The sequence below is a fragment of the Pterocles gutturalis genome, unplaced genomic scaffold (assembly GCF_000699245.1).
Source record: "Pterocles gutturalis isolate BGI_N339 unplaced genomic scaffold, ASM69924v1 scaffold15175, whole genome shotgun sequence".
Classification (NCBI taxonomy): domain Eukaryota; kingdom Metazoa; phylum Chordata; class Aves; order Pterocliformes; family Pteroclidae; genus Pterocles; species Pterocles gutturalis.
In genome coordinates, this window is record NW_010141125.1 from 121,286 (window position 1) to 130,384 (window position 9,099).

Sequence of the window (9,099 nt, forward strand, 5' to 3'; positions counted from 1 at the left end):
CAAACCGAATAAGCGCTGGCCTGCTGGGTGTCCTCACACCCCCTGTGTTTGTGCTCGCTGGCCGCAGAGCAGAGGGGAACGGGCTGGGGACCGAGCTGCCTCCCAGCCCAGCCTGCAGAGAGGGGCTGCCTCAGGTTTGTCCCTTTCCAGTTCCACGCAGCTCTGATCGTGTCTCCTCTAAGCTCGTGCCACCAAGGGTGCGCGCACCCGTATCTGCACGTTTTTTCTGTGGGGTGACAAACCCAGGTACTCTTCTGTCCAGGCTTCTCTCAGGGAGAAGGGAGAAGACCAGAGACACGTGACAATTGTCATCACGTTCCTTTGTGCTCCGCTGGATGACACGCGGCAGCTCCAACTAGGCAATGGAAAGTGCCTAAATAGGACAGCACGGAGCAGCTCCGTATGGAGACCCTGAGGACGTCCCGAGCAGCACTGGTGGGCAGCGCTGCTCTCCCTCCTCCCAGCCAGACCCAGGGGAAGCAGTAGGAGGTAGGTGTGGGTCAGGACACAGCATCTCTCCCCTTTCCTCTCCCCCATCCATCACCAGCAGCTGGAAGACTTTCCACCTAACGATCTAGCTCAGCAAAGGGAACACAGCGCTCCCAGCAACTCTGCATGAAGCCAGACAAAACCTGCTTCTCTTAGCTGCCCACAGGAGATTACTTCTGGAAGATGGCACCAACCCCACAGTTTTATGGTCCTCGCACACAGACGTGAGCAGAAGAGTGTCCTCCCTTCCAGCTGCAACCCCGTCGAGGTCTGCCTTTCTCCATGGTTAGGGAAGGGCAGCCAGCCCTTTGTGTGTGGCCTGAGCCTGGTCAGCATCTTTCAATCTTCATCACTCAGCCATGCCTCCCGTCTGCACGGGCTCTAGATGTCTCTCTCTCTCCCCCCTCCTCCTCATCGCACAGGCTGATTTTGTGCTACATCTGAAGGAAGACAGGGAAAAATACATTAACTCCTGTCTGGACAGTATAAAATACTCCCACTTTTTGCCACCCAAAAAGCTAAGTAAATCCACCTGCTTTCTACTACCCCCAGTATACTGATGCTGACCATCTCCTTACAGGTTTGTGTGAGGAAGCACATCACTGAGACACAGGCACGCTAAATACCTGACACAGAACACGCTGAAGGAAGTCGCTCTTATTAGCAGCCATTCAGTTAGTTCATAAATCCTCTGGAGACAGATGAGGACTTTGCCTTCACATGCCTCGTTCATTTCATTCATGCATCACCCTCCTCTTCTTTCCTTTTTCCACTCCTAGCACCTCCCCACGCCCGCTCCAGGTTTCAGCCATGGTCTAGTGGATTGGGCACAGGGCTGACTGGGAGCTCCTTTAACTGAGGAGCCAATTCACACCTCTGCAGCTGGCTCAGCCCATACGACTGAAGCCCTCAGTGGCTCTTTTTCCCCACCTGGGAAGCACTTGTGCCTATCATCTACTTTGGGAAAGACATTATTTCCACTTAATATACCTAAGAATAGCACGGAATGTTGCTAAATTGGAAATCTAAAATGAAAGAGCATGTCTGCAGACTGCTTTGCACGGCCAAACGCAGCTCCAGGAGAGCCATCTAGGATCTGCATCCCCCAGGGCTGAACTAAAAAAAGCAGCATCAAGATGGCATCTGGAGGAGCCCATCCATCTCCCTCCCAGCAGGGCATTCAGCAGCTACACTAACAGCAGTTGACAGTGGGAAAGTTAATGAGTGCGTGCATTAACCTACATAAGCATGTTTAAGCTAGGAGGGCAATGCAGAAATCACATGGGTTAAGTTTCCAGGCCTTCTGCTGCAGACATCACAAAACCAGCTCCAAGGGCTCAAGCTATGTCTTGGGATGGCAGTAAAGTGATGTCACATCATCCCATTTTTTTACCTCTGACTCATCAGTGCAGACCGGCATGTGCATACATGTGTGTCTGTATATGCTACTCAAACTGGTTTTTTTTTAATTTCTCCCTACTACCTCCATAAACACGGATCTATTAAATGTATGAGAAAGAGGGGTTTATTTCTTTAGACTCAGAAATTTTCAAGTTTAAACGTATACCTGCTGTGTTCACTGGTCCAGGCAAGAGTCAGCAGGCAGCTCGCTGTGGCTTGGCACGAGCCCGCCACCAGCCAGGTAACAGATCTATGCCATAGAACCAAAAGGTTATGGTGAAATTTTATTTCCTCGGCACAAACAATAGACACTACTGTTGTGCTTAACAGCAGATGCAGAGCCTTGAAGTAAATATTTAATGATAAACAAGAAACCCGTGTAAACACTGAGTATAGATACATAATTGATGATGGATGCTCTGGGGACTGGAGCAAGATTTAGAGCATTTGGCTTTAGGCACAGTATCCAAAGGAGTTACTTCTCCCTCTAGGTCTGACCTCTGACATGTCCTCCAGGGCAAGCTTGTTCAGCTTTGCTGTATTGAGGAGCTTGAGCTGCCCTAGAAAGCTTAAGCCACACGGGCTGGGAAGAGGGAGAGGGAACGGGAGAGAAGCCAGACTCGGTGAGTGGAAAATATCTCCCATAAAAGCTTGCAAGACCTTTAAGGATCATTGTAATGGGTTTTTGTTGTTGTAGTTGCAGGGACCATTTTTTAAAACAAAGAGATAACATTTGGTTCATTTCTTTCATTTTGGAAAAGGGCAGCTCCCAAGCCCTTATCGTTAAGAAATAAGGGCAGTGTTACATGTTCAAACAATTTATGTGAGGATCCTGCCGTTTGTTATGGGAACAGCAAGTACAACTGCAAGTCCATTATCACCCCTCCCTGCCTCTGCATGCACAGCATGAGCAAGTGAGGAAGATTAGGGGTAAGAGCAATGGAGCCTGCTAAGTCAGTGACAAATATTCAGTACTTAAAACTCTCTCTGAGGCTTCCCACACCAAAGTGAGGCTTTGATTTGGTCAACGGCCAGACAAGGACCCACTGATTTTTTTTTTCTCCAATTTACTCCAAGTCTCAAAAAAAATAGCAACCTCTATTCATGATCTGACAGCTGAGAAACAAGTGACCCAGCGCCTCTGCAGCACTCCCCTGATGCCCCGATGGGCAGCGGTGATGGGAGTGGGTGGCAGACCGATACAGATGACTTACTAGCGTTGGAAGGAGTTTCTGGACACTTGCCCATGCTAAAACCTTCCAGTTTTATCTGCCTTTAAAAAAAAAAATATCACAGAGCAATGTCATTACATTCTGGTCTTGTTTAAACCCACGCTTCCTCTGACCTCCGCTCCCCATATCTTCTCCCTCCCACTCACGGCTAATCCCTCCCTGCCTCCCCTCGCTTCTCTGTTGTTCCTGCAGACAACACGTTTATGTTGCTGCAAGGCTGCAGCAGCCGACAGACCATTTCTCATCATAAACCACTGCTGGCTGCACAGCCAGGCTGGGCCCCGCCACGTGAGCAGCGGAGACTTTATGGATTTTGAAAAGAAGGAGCTTTGCACACAAGAAAAAAAAAACCCAAACAAATGCATCTCCTGTAACAAGAGCCTATGCCAGGGCAAGCACAGCAGCGTGTCCCCTTCAACCACGGCAATGTCCCCTTCAACCACGGCAGCTGAAGCTGTCACCAGAGCAGGCAGCACCTTGAGGTTGCTCCTGCCAATGATGCTTTAGCATGGGCAAAAGCAGAAAAGGGGGTAAAAAACCCCTTTCCTGGGGAGATGACTAAATAAAGAATTGAGACCCTGAGCTGACGAGGTGCCAGGGGACCAACGGAGCCCCTCAAGCTGAGGGCCACCCCCCATGACGGACTTGCTGCTTTTGGAAAGAGCGGAACATTGGAGGAAACCCTCTTCGGGAAGGCTGCGTGGGCAGCGGAGGAGTGCCGTGCCAGGGCAGGAGAGGAGGAGCCGGAGGAAGTTGCCGTAATTGTTCAGCTTAATTGCAATCGTGTCCTCCTCAGCCCCTCCAGCGTTCCCGTGCCTATGGTGTCTTCCTCCCCCTTCAGAGGGAAAAACAGATTTACTGGCTGGTATTATTCATTTTACCGGAAATTTGAGAGGGAGCCACTGGTAAAAGTCAGTGTAAACCAACAAAAGAAAAATGGCAGAGGGACAGGGCTGGTAGATATTGACAGTTACAGATGTCTTTATCTACCCGAAACAGAAGAACTTCACGGAATACTCCAGCTACCTGCACAAGCAACACGGAAGGGGAGAAAAAACAAAAGAAAAAAAAAGCATAGTTAAAGGATGAACAGGCCCCTAGGCTTGGAGATAGCTTCATGTCCCTATATCTAAGCCAAACTTCTTGCTGCAGGTCCCTGCAGCCGCCCCTGTGCCAGAACAGGGCTGTCGTGAGGGGCCAGCACAGCCCACCTCAGGACAGTGTGGTCACTCCTACAGAAACCAGGACGTGACAGGAGGTACCAAAGCTGTGGAACAGCAACGTAGCTCCCTTCTGGCTCTTCTGTTGGAGCCTCAGATGCTTTGGACAGTGATCAATGAGGGAAAACAACAGCATTTTCCATCTGTACTTGCTAAACCGACACAGTGGTATGAGCAGCTGCTGCAACCAGGGCATCCCACTGGCATCTTCTGCCCATGAATCCATGGCTGGAGCAAGATGACTCCTGCTACAGAGGCTTGGAAAACACAGTGCTTCATAGAAAGAGGAGTTCTGTACCAGTGAGAGAAGAAACAAAGCGGTGCTCCCAGGAAACACCGCTTTTAGTATCAAAACTCGTGTCAAGGCACTAAGTGAAGGCAGCCAAAGGGCACAGCCAAACGTGCTAAAGCAGCGCGGCACTGGAGAGTCAAGGGCTGCAGCCTCCAGAACAGCTCTGGCACCCCAACATGTAGCAGGATTCAGGGCCAGGCACCTGGAGGGTCCAAAAGCTCTGGCTCTGGGACCTAAAACTACCAAAGTGTGCTGTAACAAAAGAGCCAGTGCAGAGGAGGGAAGTAATCACCACATGGGAGCGAGCAGTGACTGAAGACTGAAGCAGAGGTCAAAATGTAGACATGAGCCCTTGGGAGTGGAGGCATCATGAGATATGGGCGCTCAGAAGAGAGCACATGGTCACAGCTGAACCTCCTTGCCTGAATGGGTCCAGCAGAGCCACAGCCGAGCAGCATGGATGGTACTGGCTACACCACAGCTTCAGGAATGGCCTAATTTCAAGCAATGCTGGGTACCTAGCAGGTTCCCACTGAAAATTCAGTCCATATTTCACATTTGATAAGTGCCTAAAATCCTCCCCTCAAGCAGCTCTCTGAAACCACCTCAGGAGTCCCACCCCAAGGTCCATGTGCCTGGAGTGCATCCTCATGTTCAGCTTCTCCTGTGCTGGGAAAGCGTGATCCCTGCACGCAGCTCTGCCTGCTACATCCCTCTCAAGCTTTCCTCCTCCGACACCGCAGGAAGCACTGGCAAGGAAGCAAAGAAAATCTTACAATATCCAGCATAGTCATGCATCCCACACACAGTATTTATTTCTGCAAAATTCACCTTCACCTCTCTATTCTCTTCAGCAGCATCCTTTTACATAGCTCAGGTGAATTTCCAGACTGAGAGTTCACCAAATGAACAGATTATGTTACAATTTACTTTTAGGATTAAAATCCCTACTTGCTGCTCATCTGTTTCCAGTCATGAAACCCGTAGAAGGGCAAATTTGCAAAAGAAAAATATAAAAAAAAACTCATACACATGTATTAAAACTGTCTATAAAATGAAAGCTTCCTCCTTGCTCTTCTTAGAAAAACAAACAAACAAACCCACCAAATGTATTTGAAATCATGAGCATATAAAGAAGGATTTGTCTCTGTTATCGTAGCAAGCAGGATGCAATGCATACTACCAAAAGGTTCACAGCTACACAGCTCTAGAGGGGTTTATGTCAGGAACGCTGCAAAACCAAACATGGAGCTGTACAAATCCAGGGTGATTTGCTATAGCTCGGTCTTATTATGGAAGTTAACGATGCTGCCGTGTCACAGCTGCACCCCCACGCCGGCTGGGTCTCCAGCAGCGCTGTTCTGCTGGTTTTGGAGCTGACCCAGCCTCCAGAGGGGCTGCCGGAGGCTGCAGGGCTGGTGCCCCTCCTCACCTGGGGAGGTGGGAGTGGGGCAAAAAACAGGGGTGAGGGCCAAAGGGGGGACTTGGTCACAGCTCTGATGGCTGGGGGGTGGGAGGGGAAGGGTGATGAAGGTTAAGTGTGAGGAGGATTGGGAAGTTCAACTCCTCCCCCTTGTCTCTTCCCAGCAGCAGCCACTACCTGCATCCCCCTGCCCGCCCTCCACCCAGCTTGGTTTCGCAGGGCTGTAGGGCAGGCAAAGCCAACGACGAGGACAGCAGCTGGTTTTCTGCCAGAGGCTGCATTGCCTGTGCCTGAAGCCAGCCCCATGTGCTGCGCTTCCTGCTTGGTTACAGCTCTGTGAGTTGGTTTAAGCAGATACCCCAGGTTAAGGCGTGATGATGGCTGAAGTTCCCTGCATGGACCAGAGGTAGCTAGGAAAACAAAGTGTTGGTTTGGTAATAATGACCCTTATTGTCCAGCAATTAATAAAAGCCGTGCCTGTTAACATGCATTTGGTGTTTGCATTGAATCATACATCCAAAGACTGTTTAAGCCAGAGAAAACTCAGTCGTCATCATGCTGGTTTTGCCAGGTATGGTTTTTGGAAATCCTTCCTCTCCTTTTTCTGGCTCTACATCACCCATTTTCCTGTCTCCTCCCTGGCTCCTGGGCTCAGCGGAAGAGCAGGAGAGGGAAGATGAGCTGGCAGCCAGAGCTCAGGACCCTGCTATGACAGACAAGAGCTGCGGACTCGCCCCGCAGGACCTGCCTTGCCATTGCTCTCAGTCTGTGTACATGTATTGCTCCCATCTGTAGTTGCAAGTTTGACAAAATCAAAGCAGCGTAAGGCTAGCGTCACGCTGCGATGAACCAGACCATCGACATCCAGGTGAAAGTTTCCGAGCATCAAATGTGTGCTTCTTCTCCTATAAGGGTTGCAGCTAAGAAAGGCTCTTCTGCATGAGACTGGGAGCAGCTCTCTCCTCTAATTCCCTGAATAAAACCCAAAAGCAGAAAGCGAGACCAGCATTGCAATTGTATATTGGCTGATGGGTACAAAATCTTCCGACAAGTCGTTTGCTCGGCCCTGATTGGAAAATATCTTTAATTAAAACACCACATCAGAACCCTGAACCAATTTCATCCCAGCTCCACTAAGTGCTTTGTACAAAACATTAACTCTAAAATCTCATTACACATTAGCAATCCCTGTGACAAACATAAATGATAATTTAGCTCTAATGCATTCTGGAGCAAGCCATTTTTAAGAGAGGCACATGATATCAGCTTGCTAGGAGAAGGGGAAGAGTTGAATTTATCTGTCTCTTTATTTTTTAAACAAATGGCTCTAGCTGGTTCAGCGACGGGCCGTACAAATCATTGCAGTGCGTAGATCTGACAGCACAGAGCAGCTGTTTAGCCCAATTCTGGCACTTGAGCCTGGGCTGGGTTTTGAAATCCCACCAGCAGTGCCAAGTTCCCAGGTCTTTAAGCATTCAGAGAAGGGAAACGGGGATGGGGAAGGTGGGGATGTTTGTTGATTATTTCTGATCAAATTTTTTTGGGGAGGTGGGAGGGGAGAGATCGCCTGCATCTATTGTCTTGTCAGAGCTGCAAGATATCCCTGTGGCTTTATGGATGCAACAGCGTTTCCACTGGAGACAAACTGTTGCATCTGGAGAGAAAAAGGTGCAAGTCAAAAAACCTGAACTTTGACAATGCACATCTCTCTCCCATAATACTTGAAGACATGTATGTTTGCTCCAGCGAGGAACTAACCTCCTTAAAACTTGTTGCAAGATGGGTCTTCAACCATCTGTTCTTTCAGCAGCAGCTTTGCCTTAACTCTGCCCCACAGAAGTCAAGAGATGTTCACCATCGGTCCCAATGGGTGCTGAGGCCGGTTAGCTCCACCTGCTTTTGAAATCCCTTTCTTGAATGGCAAAGGAAGGAAAATGACTACATTAGACTGAAAGAAAAAAAAAAAAAAAAAAAAAAGAGGCTTCATTTTTCCTTGCAACTGAAATGTCATTCTGTGATTTTCCATGTCTCCAGTCCTGGCAATGACAGAGCAGCTGTGTGCAGGGAGAGGGGCTGCTCCTGCCCTCTCCCAGAGCTCGGCAGTGGGTGTGAAGTCTTACCTCTTCAACTGCTAGCTCTCGCAAAATTCAAAGGGGGAAGGTGACTAACATTTTATCTTCTGTATCTAATTTTTCCCTTCCTCTTAGCTTTGCTCAGATTGGGTTTTTCTTTTCTGAAAAAGAAGATAGGCTTAAATCGGGTATTGGACTTTGTCACCTTATTATGTTGGGTTTTCCTCCTTGCCTTGCTGCTTATTGCTCCAAAAGCCTCATCTGCCTTACATTTGGGTCAGATCACTTGGAGCCTTTCTTGTGAGCCCACAGATCTTCATTTCTTCGCTTACAATAAAGCTTTACTGAATTACTTTCTTTCTTCTAAAGAATTTGTCTTCCAAACCACCCTGTCATAGTGCCAGATTTCAGCATGATTTCCCATCCTCTATCCTTGCCACACTTGCCTCTGATACTGCTTTTATCATACACTTTAAAAAAATCTTATTTAGCAAAACTTTCAGTAACAATAGCATGATATGAAGGTAGCTGTACTGCTGTAACTGTACCTATGTTAGGTAGCTGGACTGGTTCTGCGCTCGGTTGAGACCAGTGCATCACGTTTCAAACACAGTTCCATCAGAAACCCATTGCACATTGACATAGAAGGGGTGGGGATGAATTTGAGCTGATGCTCTCCTCCTCTGTGTGGCCTTTGGCTAACTGCTTAGTCACATCTGCTGGCTCTGCAGAAGCGAGTCCATTTTGGAGGGGGCCAGCTTGATAAACACAGCAGGGTGGGAATGTTAAATTTGTGTTTGGCAGCGACGATCAGCATTACTGAGTCATGCTTCATTAGTCAGGTGAAGAACCGGACAATGCTGTTGCTTTATTTTACAGGCTTCTGCCTCAGTCACAAATTCATACCCTGACCTTGGTCCGTATAACTCTAGTCATAACACTGTCCTTCTGTGGTTTATCTAACAAAAAG